The sequence below is a fragment of the Meleagris gallopavo genome, chromosome 23, assembly GCF_905368555.1.
Source record: "Meleagris gallopavo chromosome 23, MGAL_WU_HG_1.1, whole genome shotgun sequence".
In the NCBI taxonomy this organism is placed as follows: Eukaryota; Metazoa; Chordata; class Aves; order Galliformes; family Phasianidae; genus Meleagris; species Meleagris gallopavo.
This window is the reverse complement of record NC_139426.1, coordinates 1,929,435-1,943,201: the sequence shown is the minus strand read 5'-3', so window position 1 is coordinate 1,943,201 and position 13,767 is coordinate 1,929,435. Positions and strand designations below refer to the sequence as shown.

The window sequence follows — 13,767 nt, the reverse complement described above, 5'->3', positions numbered from 1 at the left end:
TGCTTTCTGAAAGTATAGCTAATATACAGTAAGCAGAAATAAAACAAATCTAACTGAGAAAACATTTCTCACACAACTTATCACATACTAATGGGCTTCACAAAAGGCAGAAACATTTTATATTAGAGCTTGGAAAGTAATAAAGGTTTTACTTATCCAGAAAAATATTAGTGACAATTACGATTACATAGAATATCTACTTAAATAATACCCAAAACACTGAAAGTACAGTATGACGAGCTCCTTTGTTCACAAGAAACGTGGCCTCATTTGTCCCAATATGGCTGGTAAGTAATTTCTGATTCATGAGAATAACTCTTCTAATTTTTTTTTTTTTTTTTCCTTTTACTTCCCTGCCCCACTGAGATGAAACAGTTTCATCTTTGGTCTCCCTCTGCTTCATGAGTTCCATTTCTGAAAGAAGGCAGGCACTAACATCTATTATTTAGCAAGTTTCCTGACCATTTTTAAATCCTTCCTGTTGACATACGAATCCAAATACTAAGGTAGAAAATCGGTATTTTAGACTTGCATAGACTAAAACAACTGAAACTGGTTAGCCACTTTTTAAAGTTAGCATTAGTTTCTCAAAAACTAGAAAAAAAAGGAACTACCTCATTCTTCTACTTACATTTTCTCTCACTACAGTAGAAAGCCAACTTCTGCTGTCAAACATGTAAATTCTGGAAAGAAAAACACCAAAATGAATGTAATTATTAAGAAACAACATAGATTTTGTAACAAATTCAGCAGAAATTCAGCTACCAAAGCATAGGCTTCTTTTCCTAACATAATGGGAACAACTGGTTTTTCCTTCACGAAGGAGAGGAACACTGCTTCAGCAATACTGCTGACATAACCTAAAGACCTGTTCATCTCAAGAAGTTTAACATTTGTTAAGAAAACTCTTGGAGCCCTCAGATCAGTTGTTCTTCTCTCCCTAGCAACACCTACATCCACACTGCTGTACTGCTACACACAAGACTGGAATTTTCTGTGCTATAAAGCACCCCTCAAAACACCTCCTTCAGTGCTCTCTAAGCACCGAAATTATTTCTGCTCAATAGTGTTTCTGATGTACGCTTCAATATCAAGGTATCTGTTTCATCAAAAGAAGTTACATAAACCTCCTACTAACAAGCTCAAGTGAGAGCACACCGCTTTTCTTTCTAGAAGGGTTAAAAACTTCTAATCACAAGTATTAAGGACATAAAAAGATTAAAAATGACAAATAACTCGCGCACTTCCATTCTGGAAAATGGTCATAATCTAACACACAAATGGACTTCACAACAAGTAGAAAAGACTTCAAGAAGTTTTACAACTTCCTATTTCTTTAACAGCACATAGTTATGATTATAACTCACTCCATGGTTTGAAATGCTCCTATTCTAACAGTTTGTGATTTGTCTCTACCACACAGCACAACCTGGGCTTCGAGTGATGCCAATGGACACCTGAATACACACCTTCAAAACCACTGCATCAAAACAGCAAAGGATTACTCTAAGCATAAAGCAGGAATGTAATGAAGCCAAGTCAGCTTAAATCACAGAGTCAGCCTGCAGCTTCATATATTTTGAACTGCAGAGCTTAGATGAAATGCAAGTTTATGACTTCAGAGTTCACTATTAGCTGGAAAATTTACAAACTACTTCAGTGTCTGGTATGGAGGTTAAGCTACTTAGGATATGGGTCATCCTCATCCAAGCCCATTTATAGATGAACCGTTTAGTGCTGTGATTATGAAACCACAGTGTAAGCAGTTTTGCTCATTAATGCCACAACACACTTTCAAACATAAAACAATAACTCACACTTAAAAGCCAAATTTCTCCTCCCTCCCCACACCCTTGAGGAAGCAAACACATCTGACATCACCATTATAAGGTCTGGGGAAAAAAAAAAAGAAAAAAAAAAGAAACAGCAATGTTCAACTTCCAGAGGTTGTGACAGAAAAATGTACCCACACTGCAGACATCATGAAGTGCAGTGAAATTCTGACAATTACCTAAAAAGTCAGCAAGTAAAATAACACTGGAATGCTAACAGCACACAAGTGCAAAGGCTAGAACACACACCATTACTGCCCTGTGCTGCACCCTCATTAATACAGGAGAGGTGTTGCAGAATTCTCATGCTTTTTGCAAAAAAAGAAAAAAAAAAAAAACAAAAAAAACCACAAACAAGCTGCTTTAATCAGCCTGCAGGAAGAGTCATGAAGCATATCAGCAAGCTTCTCCAGAAACCCCAGTTTGTTTCCAAAAGCAGGTTCCATTTTCAGCCAGGTGTGCTGGAAGCATCCCATGATGCCTGCAGAATGCAAGCCTGGCACTGAGATAGCTTTGCTTCTGCATTACAGATGGAGCTTGTTTAAGAACAAAAGTAGACAAACCACTTAAGAAAGATTTGAATTGCCACAATTTTCCATTTTTAGATAAAACGTAGCCTGGTAAAAGCAATATGAAAATTACAGGCCACTTCATTCCTTCACCACAGTACTGGCTCAGCAAAAAATCCTTATTGTAACGAACTCAATAAAGACTGTGCCTTAATCAGCCCTTATAGCCCTGCTTAGCTGAGAGTTTGAGGTTCTCACCATCAAGAAGTGGGATTTCTAAAACAGGAGAGAACAGGAAGGACCACAGAATACTAGAAGCATGGCTCAAGCGGTCAAACCATGATACCAAAACACCTGGAAGTCAGCCAGCCCTACCAATGGCTGTACAACCAGCATCCCCATGCCCACAGCAGTCTGCACCAAGCAATAAGGCATGGCAGCCCAGACTAAAAATACAAAATTGCAGTAACTCTCAGAAGGCAAAAGTACCACTGCTTCCAGCTAAAGCTTTCCCACTACAAGTCTGTGCTCTTACTGCTGTTGATCTAAGATGCTTTTGACTTGAATGTATTAAGCAGTCATACTGAGGCAAAAACTTAACCTGAAATTTGATCTCAGCTCCAACACCCACCAGACTGTAAGTCTCCATGCCTAAAAAACTTCTGCAGAAGAAACTATGGTTGTTTTTCCTGAAGGTTGGTGAAAGCAGGAGAGAGAAGAGGGAAGGATGAAAGAAAACAGCCCAGACCTCAATACAGTTACACATTTCAGAATCATTATCAAGTATTTGCTATTTTGTCCAGTATAAAATTGAGATGAAAATTAACCTCCTTGGCATTAGGAAGTTCAGAGCAGCACCTTCCAGTTTCAGCTTTCAGAGAAGGCAACAGCCATCTGAAAGGGACAGATCCTACACTCAGCAAGGATGGTTGTATGCAGGCAGACATTTACTAATTCAAGGTGCAGATGCTTTGTTCCAGCTACCAACCAACACTCAGCACCGCACTAGGCATCAAGCTACATGACAGCTATAACATCAGCTGAACCAGTAATGGCAAGTTAGTTACCTTATAAAATTACTTCTAACAATTCTGTTTTCTTCTAACAGTCTGTTATTGCGGACTGTTCTGCAATAATAATCAGCTGTCTTAAAGCCCAAGGGATTACACGGCCTTCCCAAACCACTGCCAGTGACATGGAGTTCCAGCTATGCCACTGGCAAACAGTAATTAGAAGTCCAAAATTTAAAGCAGTGTTTCAGAGCTATTCTGTACATACAAAAATTATCCTCACAGTTTGGTTGATCAGTCCTCACTTTCAATCTAAGCAGTTTTATCAGATAGCGAGAAACTCAAAGGAGCAATAACACGTTACAGAATACCCTTCAAGAGATCATTATGTTAGTTCAGAACTCTGAGTACGAACCCATATTTCAGAAGGTTAGAAGTTAACCTCATGTGCAAAATTCTCAGTGTGCCAGAGGCTATTATCATGTAGCAAGGCCACATAGAACATCTACTGAGCAATCATCCATCTCCAACTGGACCTGCTTTGCATAAACCACCAGCTTTTGCTTGCATACCCAGATTTTCTAATGCCTGAGGACTCATCGTTCCCTAGATTTGAAAATAAACCTTTAGGACAGTTTGCCATTCCCTCAAAATAGAATACTGATCAGCAGAGAACAGCAATGAAGATCATGGCAGGGACACACACTTAGAACACACAGCTCTGCAGCTCATGGCTGACTCCTTCTGCCCCCAACAGTGAATAAAAGCTGCCTTCATGGAAGACAGCATAGCATCCCTGTTGCCAAAGTACTCACATTTCCTGATCCTAATCCCGTGACCTACATTTAAAAAAAAAATCATACTGATGTAATATTTAAGCATAGAAGTCTGGGCTGTAACAGGTCACTTGATTAATCCTTCCTAAATTCATCTGCAAGCTATGTGTATTACTAAAAATCTCAACTCTAGGAATAGCAGAGAATTTAATAAAAACAAGGGGACTATTGCAAGCACATACTTCTCAAGAAAGGGGTCTTATGAGATATCTGAAGTATAAATATAATAATTATAACTATTTTAACCTCAGGAATTCAAGTCAAAAAACTTTCTAATTGCAACTCTTCTGTCTCATTCAGAAAGAAATTCACATTTAAAACACTTGAAATGTGAGTTTCTTGGTAAATGGCTGGCATAGGAAGTTAACTTATTTTAAGAACAAAAATGACAGTTTTCAGCATTTTTTAATTATATCAAAAGCCAGTATGTTACTTTCTACTGTTTTGTTCAGTATTATCTGTATGCAATTCTTCTTTCCAAAGAGCAACATATCTATCAGTGGACTGCATCAATTTTATCAAATTGGCCAGGTATCCCAACTGAGTTCTGACCTGCCTACTTTATAATTACAAATAACTACTGTAACTGCCACATCTTGCCTCAACAAAAACGTGTTAGTTCTCTTACAGATTGGAACTGATCCTGAGGAATAGATAAGTAGAGCATCGTTGGAAAGAAGTTATGCTACACCATGAAGGAAGAAAAGTATTTCAGTGGTCCTTAAAGCAAACAAGAAGTATTTTATAAGTATTTTATGCATACAGCAGATAAAAGACGACACAGGGATTAAAATATGGCATGATTTCCTTAATCTTTTTTTTTTTTTAACCAAAATAGATTGAGCAATACGTTCTTCCCTAGCCCTGCAATCAACATAATCCATCTTCAGTCAACGTGCAAGCAGTTCCATTAGTTTTCATTGCAATAATTTATACCACCTAGTGCTCATTGATTTCTCCCAGCAATTGCTGTGTTTTGATATGCACTGTTGATACAAAACCAGTTCAGCAGGAAGAACAAAACAAGGTTGATGGACTGAAAAGTAGAGTAACACAGGAGACCTCAGAGCCATCAGACTGAGAAGGGGTATCTGAGACCAGACAATGTAGCAATGCTTAATGTGATATGGAATGTAAACTTCAAGTACAACCCAGTGACAGTACCATAAGAGAAAGCACAAAGGTACAACAGGAAATACTTGTTTCATGCTTGGACATTCCTCGTTCTACAGTACCACATTAACCCTCATAAAACCCCTGGCATTACTCTTTGTGTACCAGCTGTATTCCTCCTGAAGCAAATCTGGTGATCAAAGTAAAGAGAAAATACTCAAATTAAAAAAAAACAAAACATTTATGTGGAGCCAGCCCACCCAGTACTACTGTTGTGCAGAACTACGTGGGTTTTCATGTGGGGGGGATGATGGGGAAGGCATTTTTGAGTTTGTTTTTACAACAGAAAACACATTAACTGTAACAGGCAACGTATCCATCATTGGGGTCCTTTAAAAACAGAAAAGGAGAGAGAGGCCTGTCTAAGGACAGGCCATATACAGAATATTAAGGACTGCCTTGTGAACAACAAGGCCGTAGTTGTTTCCAGCTCCAGCTTCCCTCTCAGCTTGCTTCTAAGTTCCGTCATCTTCTGTACGAGCTGAGCTGCTCATTAACTAGGAGCTGATCTATCACAGTTTTACAGCACAGTGCCTGGCAGTAAAGTATTTGCCATCCTGGTTTGCTTCACATGCAAGATTATGAACTGGCAAGGCAGCAGAACAGCGGATGTCTGTGCTACCTTTTGCGACAGAGGGCAGCAATACCTGCCTTCCCCAGAGCGATCCCTTCTGACTTTAACTCACAACTGCAAGGATATAAAAGAAAAGAAACAAAAGATACTACAGGATAAATTAGACTGAGAGATCAGAACAAACTGAAGCAAGTCTGGAATTCCCCAAGGTAAGCATCCAGGTAAACACATCGACACTGCTAGCTTAGTGACGTGGCTTAATGCTTTATGTTCAATTCCCAGAGCAGCAAATAAGTAACACTGCATAACCAAATTTATTGTGAATTCTACCACCTGAGTTAAGGGAAGGAAAGAAGTCAGACTAAAAGCAAGTATGAGGACTACTGGGCTTCTTCTCACATCTAAGGACTTTAATAAGATTTCCAAAATGTTTTGAAGAGCTCTATCATACTTAAAATACATTTTTTTCCTTACTCTAGGCAATCACAGTAGAAGTCAATGACTATTATAGTTTGAAGATTTTTCTTTGAGTAACGCAGACTACAGTTTCAATGTATACAATTAAAAATTAACTCATTTGCTGTATAACTGAAAATTATGTATTTCTTCATCATTCATCCACAAAAATTTGACCATCCATTATAGTAGCTTTGGATAAACAAGAAATGCAATTCTAAATCCAAGTTTTCAGGCACAGCAGACCAACGCACCACTAACCAGATAGCATCTTAGTCAACCTGCAGCGAAAGTGCAGGACTACACAACCTGGGGCACAATTAAATTACCTCAAGCACCAAGCAAATCGTTCTTGATCTCCATACAGACAACTCCCTCATGACACAGACAGTAACATATCTGTCTGAATCTTCAGTGTTCTACCAAGTCACAAAGAGCATGCGACAGGAATGCCAAACATATGTTCCAACAAAGAGAGTTCTTTAATTAGTACACTATAATCTTATTTCAAGTACCAAAGGTTGCAGCAGACTATCACGTCTACTTTGTTTTTCTAGACAAACAGAAAAAAATTACCAGCACCACCACTCTCCAAACACATTTCTTTGGCTAACTGGAAAAGACAGTTCCAGGAACTGGAGAAATCCAGCAGGATCACAACCAGATTTCTCCTCAGCAACCTGAGGCACACACATACAGGCCTGCTTCATTGGGTAGTATTGTTTTACTTACTGAAAACAAAACGTGTGCTAAGTCTTGTATTACGCAGCTCTAAGTCATGGTATTTTATGTGCTACACAAAAGTTGACATAACTCATATTTTGAGATTCAAGTATTGCCGTGTTCAATATCTAACACATACCTCAAATCATTTGGTGTTAACTCAGATGCATCAGCTCAACAATTAAACTTAAAAGGAACAGAACTAATTCTATATATGGCAGGAACACTCGCTGCACTGATTTTCACTATGAAGATCTCACTAAAAATTAATACTACTATACACAGGTAAGAAATAAAGTTTGAAGACTTCTTGTTAACGCTATTTACAAAGTGAACATTTCTACTTGCCTTTGTGAATTTTGCTATTAAAGGTAACCAAGCACTAAAAAAAAAAAACCCACAAAAAAAAAGCACATTCAAACCATCTTTTATTTTCAACCGTGGGGCTCTGACTTGCATCCCACCCCTCGCTTGTTTCTCTACAACACATAAATACCTAAAATAGCCCAGCAGCTCCACTGAACACAAAGCATTCTGATTTTAAAACAGAACGTGCTGGGGCAGTTCAATTTCTCTGCTTTCAGAAGCTGCACTCCCTCCCAGTTACAAAAGGACACCGATATTCAGGCAGCAGGTTGCAAGGCGTGACATCTGGATAGACAGAAGCATACTACATAATCTCCCAAAACATTTATAGGCTTAACAGCCTGCTCAGCAAAGAAAGCCCAGTAACCGTACCCTGCGTTACCACAGACGTTCCGATAAGAATGAGAAAGTCATTACAGTACCTTGCACACCACTAATACCAGGTGCTTCTATTTCAGTTTCTACTCACGTAAAGAATTACAAGTTCTTCTGTCAGAAGGGTGTTGGAAATTGGTTTCAGCATGTCACAAAAATCAAACAGCTTTCAGCTTACGCTTTGCACTTTGCCCAAGGATGAACAAAGCCCTCACTGATACTGGCAAAATATTATATCCAAAAATCAGTCTGAAAGACTGCATGCAGGAGTCTCACAACCTCAATGTTTTTGTTTTTACCTTTTTTCTAGAAGGAAGATTTTTTAAAAAGCTGTAAATAGTGTCAGAATCCCCTAAATAGCTTTTAATATTGTACTCCATTGTATCAAGCTACAAAAAATGATTTGGTACCTCCAATTATGGTTAATTAATATTTTCTCTTTTTTGCTTTTCTAGCAGGCATTGTTGCAATCCCCAAGAAGACAGCAAAATGATATTCTCATGTGAGAAAACACGATTAACATGATTGGCAAGAAGTTTTAAATGAACCTTCCTGTTTCTCTGACCAGTGTAGGAACACGCAGGAAAAAGCCAAAGTGTTTTGCTATCTAAAATTCAATTAATCTTTAAAACATATAAAGGGTATTTTTCTACTACACAAAGAACCTTTAGAAACTGCAATGATTTGACAGCCTGAAATCCTAACTAATCATACATAAAGACACTTTTAATGAAGCAGTTTCAAGGAAACAACTTATAGCAATGAATAGTATTTCTCATTAAAACGGCAGTTAGATTTTTAATCATTCTTTCTCTTCACTTTAGAACTAAGAATTATAAATACTAACAATGAAAGTAATTTGAAGATGTAGTCATTCTTCACTATCAGCACAGTCACAGAGCTACCTCATACCTCACATCCTTGAAGCTCCCCCAGATCACCTTCTTTAGGTCTTCAGACTCAGTTCCATCTATACCTTAGGATTCCAAAACTGCCAAGACACAGATCACATTCTGTCCTTCAATCCCACCAAATCAACAGATACCACAGTTCTTTTCTTTCTAAGTCTGAGACAACAGACAAAAACATCATTTTCAACAATCCCCAAGTTAAAAATACTCAGAAAGAATTTCAAAGCAAATTTACCTGAAGATTCCAGTCAGTACGAAATATCTGAACTCTTGGTATCAACTTATATAGATTCAGCGTGCCCAAGGTTCAAACTTATGAGCACGTTTCTAACGCCAGCTGACCCACAGCAGCCATTTATACACACACTAAGACCACACTGACTTTGAGATACAGGGATTACTTCTGACCACCATCACAAAGGGCTGTACTTGTTTGCATAACCTTGCATTTCTCTTAGGATTGCAGACATGGATAATTACCACTCATGGGCTTACAAGGCTAACCTACCTGTTAATCCAAAGACAGGTCTTCTTGAAGGAAGGCTATTTTAAACTGGCTACAGTTACTTGCATCCATTTTCACAGGACTTAAATCTTGCAACACCTACATAACTGAAGAATTTGCTTAACAACTGCTTTCTCAAGCACTTTTCTCCTGTGTCCTCTCCTTTCCCACTCACCTTCCAATGAACTATAATTTCAATAACCAGTCAATGTGTAACATTTTGTGGCAGGGTCCTTATTTAATAACCTATGTTTAGGACAGCAATAAAAATCCAAGATAGAATTTAGAGTTACTTCCAAGACTCACTACAGCTTACACTTCCACAACATCCCTGTAGATGCATTTTTGCTTACACTTAATCTTCTGGGCAGTTGCATACAGCATCCCAGTGATGCTGTGCAAAAGACTTGGGTAGTGCACCAGGTCTTGGCTGCATCCAGATGGCAGATGAACGTTCTGAAGTCATTACTCTCCCACTGGGCTCAAAGAAGAACCAGCTCTGGGTGCCTAAGACCATACTGGGGAAAGCAAACCTCCTCCTTTCCAGCAAGTATGCTCGAGATTTCAAATGCAGTCTTCCACATAATCAGAAACATTGTATTACATTTCAAGAATCTGACATCACAGCACATGTTATGCCACTTGACTAAACCTAATAGATAAATACATTCAATACAAATAAATAGATGCACAAGTTATTCATTGTAAAGAACAAAATTTAATTGGCCAACTGTTAAGAAAACAGATCAATAAAATATCTGATCTTAAAGTCCCCTTCAAAAGTATTTTTTTAGAATGTGTGACTTCCTTAGAAGGCTTCAGCATAAAGAGATGGTTGAAGTCTTCTGGTGCTTCACTAAGAATGTGATATTCTGCTAGAAAACCTATTCTGGAACGTTGACATTTTTGTCCTAAGAAGCCTTACTCAGTAACTCACGTTGATTTTGGCATTTCAAGTAAAGGTGCTGCTAGCAGTCAGCCCAGTGCTTTTAAAAGCCTCTTAACATTCTGCTGAACTACCAGTTGGCTCAGTTGTCTATGGATTCTGCGTACGTTTCTGTTTGGTGAGAAACAAACCCAGGCACACAAATCCCTAGCACACTAGACACCCTGGGAAGAAATAATACATTGAGATGCTATGCTAAATAGAAAAATAAGGGCTTGGGGGTATTTTTGTTTTTTATGGTGACCTTGACTAATACAAACTACAACATTAACAGTGGGAAGAAAAAGACATTTTGAATGTACAATGCATTCTTTTCATTCTGAGATGGCACTTTGAGCCATCCCTTAAAAAATTCCATCTTATTTTCAATCACGTTTAACATTTAAAATCTCACTCGAGGTTATAGATATTTTTTCCCCAACATGAGCAGTAAAACACTGTAAAAAATACCCCACATACTGCCACGAACACAGGCATTAGAGACTCCAAAGAAGATTTGCCAAAGCATAATTCAACCACTTGAAAGCAGGATTTCTCTTTTCAACTTAGTGGTAACAAACCAGCGCTAAATGGACTTCTTGAAACAATACGGTATGCCATATGGCTAAAAGTGGATATTAAAATTGAGAATATCAATTACCAATCCACTAATGCTGAGAGCCAAAATCCACGGACAGTAAGAATTTAATCCAATTCAGTGACTACAACACGAGCCAAGCCTGACATACAGGAGACAAGTCTACTGCTGTTCTCCCAGGCAGCAAGGACCTCCACTTTTCTACCGTAGCAACTACAGAACTAAATAAATGCAATGCTTTCTTAGTATTCCTAACTAAAGCAGTAGGCATAAGAATCTGCAAAAGCAGCATCAGTTCCATATGAACTGTATCTCATTTCACACTGTGATTGAGAAACCACAACTCCTAAGAAGAAACAGTTAACACTGAGTTGTTTCCCACATGACCAAACTGAAGCCTCCAAGCACCACGACTTCCTGGTATGACGTACTGCAGCTGACATCAGCCTGCTTCATTTCAAGAAAAAGCATCCTAAAAACACAAGAAATATATATAGCTACTATAATTAAACGATCTCAGAATTAATTGCGTTAATTGAAAAAATTTCTTATTCTCAAGATATTAGTTTTAATTGTTCCAGTTTCAAGTTTTAATAACTGTAGAATGCTCATTGTTGGATGATATTAAGAATACAGCTACACAAAGTTCTACATTACTTCTTCATTAACCTAAGACTAAATTGTATTTGTTACTTACATATAAATTCTCATTAAGTCTAAACACAACATTTTCAGATTTCCATCTCCTAGGGTTTACTGAGGAATTCTGGATTTACACATTATCAGAAATATCATGGCAGGATGCCTGCTATGTACTGACCTAGCAGCTGTGCAAGGACCAGACTTGCATACATGTAATTTATCCTAAGATGAGCTCTCACTTCCTTCTACCCTTTCCAATCCCATGCTGAAAGGCCAAAGTACTACTACCAAAAAAACCCACAGTTAATTTCAAGTACATCAGCACATTAGAACTACCAAGCAGTGGAACTACCAGTTCATTGGAAAAGCATTCTTTTTAATATTTCATTCCTGACACACCACAGGAGCAATATGCATTTGGATGATTTCACCTTTCATTATTCCCCCCCAAACAAACACCACCACAAAGGAACCAACCACACAACCCCCAGCTGCAAAGTGGGCCTTCTCCTTTCTGTATGAAGGACAGCAGGGCTACGGCTGTTACAGTAAAGTAATAAAGCACTGGTTTATATGTAAAGTCAAAGATAAACACTACTAGAAAGCTTGATGTTACCAAGGGTTTGGAGGTCATCTGAATCCAGGAGACAAAACAGACATTTCTTCTTTTTTTCTATTGGGTTCTGTATTATTTTAAGCCTGAGCCCAGTATATATATTCTCTGGGTAGCCTGGTCTGGTGGTTGGCAACCCCGCATGTAGCAGGGGGTTGAAATTAGATGATCATTGTGGTCCTTTTCAACCCAGGCCATTCTAGGATTCTATACCAAATACTAACCAAGCTATTTTATTTAGGTTACCAAAGTTAAGAAGCTTGGAAGCATGCTGAAATCTCATCAAAATTATCAACTGAAAGTCCTTAAAAAAAAAAAATAATTCAAAACTATAATTGTTTAAATCTCCATAATATCTTACAGTACAGTATCTCAGAAACAGAATTGTTTTAATATCTCTAAAGCCTTTCTTACTCTTAAGAATAAAAATAAGAACATACATACAGAAGTATGGCAACAATTTTGGGCCAAAAACAGCCTAAAAAGCCTCTGCCCACCACAAGCACTGAGTGAGATGGGAGATTTCTACACTGCATGAAGGGAACTGCCTGCAGGAGACCTGGTTGTTACCTGGCCAGCAGGACTCAGCAGCAGCACACTGCCCTGGTAGGAAAGCCTTTGCATACCTGTCTTCTAGGTTTAAAATACCAATTTTCAGCAACAGGCTTAAGAAAAACAAAGAACATATTGATGGTATTAAGCAGGCACGGCAAGGTTAAAAAAAACAAAACACAACAAAACAACAAAAACCTCAAAATTGTGTCACCTCTTTGTCCAGGAACAGCCGATGTGAACATTTCACTAAAACTATTTACTCCTCCCACCCAGTTCCTATGTGGAAAGGCTCACAAAAATGAAAAAAAATAAAACAAAAACCCACCAATTTCTTACAATAATCTCCCAAATGCTCGTCCTACCCCCAGTCCTCAAAAAAAAAAGAAGCAAGCAAACCGAACGAGAAAGTAAATCTAAATACAATTACGAAATAAGATCGAGTTTGGCCAAGCTGTGGTGAGGAGGAGTTGAAAAATGAGAGCTGCCTTGCTGCAAACGCCATCTTGTTGCAGCTACTGGGCCCAGGCACAGAAAGATCCATTCATTCACAGCGAAAAGAAAATCAAACACACACCCTGGTTAATCGGCAGCCACCAAAACAACCACACTATTATCGTCCCTTCTCTTTCTCCTCTCCTAAAGCACGTAGGGGGGAAAAGTCCTTTAAGATGCCACATTTCAAACAAATTGAGAGCTGAAGAGCGTCTGCGTTTTCTGCATGCATTTCACACACATCGGCAGCGTTTTGTCTCGATGCACGCATCCTTGTGGCTGGCAGATCAGCTTAAAATACGGGATAAGTCTCACGATTAGGGGCAGCAAAACCTTTAATTTTTCGCTTTTCCATCGCCTCTCCCAGCTGAGCCACCAATTCCCCAGAGCTGTCCCCAGGACCCCTCGCATTCAATCCTTTCCTCCTATTTTCTGCTGTGGGGACAATGCATAATAACGTGGCATAAGGATGCCTTGTTTTAAACCAGTCCCACCTCTGACTGGAGAATAATACGAAACATCACATTTGTTAATATTCCAGATCTCCTTCGGGAATAATAAATTGACATATTTTATATCATTCTGATTTCCTTTTGGACAAGATTATTTCCTTAATTAAAACGGCGGGTTTTTTTTAATGTACTTCACACCATTAGGAGAATTTCACACAAA

The 13,767-nt window shown here is 38.5% G+C and overlaps 1 protein-coding gene across 1 annotated transcript in view; it reads right to left on the bottom strand.

Moving 5' to 3' along the window:
- Positions 1-13,767, bottom strand: part of GNB1 (G protein subunit beta 1) — a 33,128-nt gene that overhangs the window by 17,968 nt on the left and 1,393 nt on the right. The window contains exon 2 of the mRNA XM_085242517.1: positions 632-683. The gene's annotated coding sequence lies outside the window, so the exon portion shown is untranslated. The remainder of the gene's footprint in view (positions 1-631; positions 684-13,767) is intronic.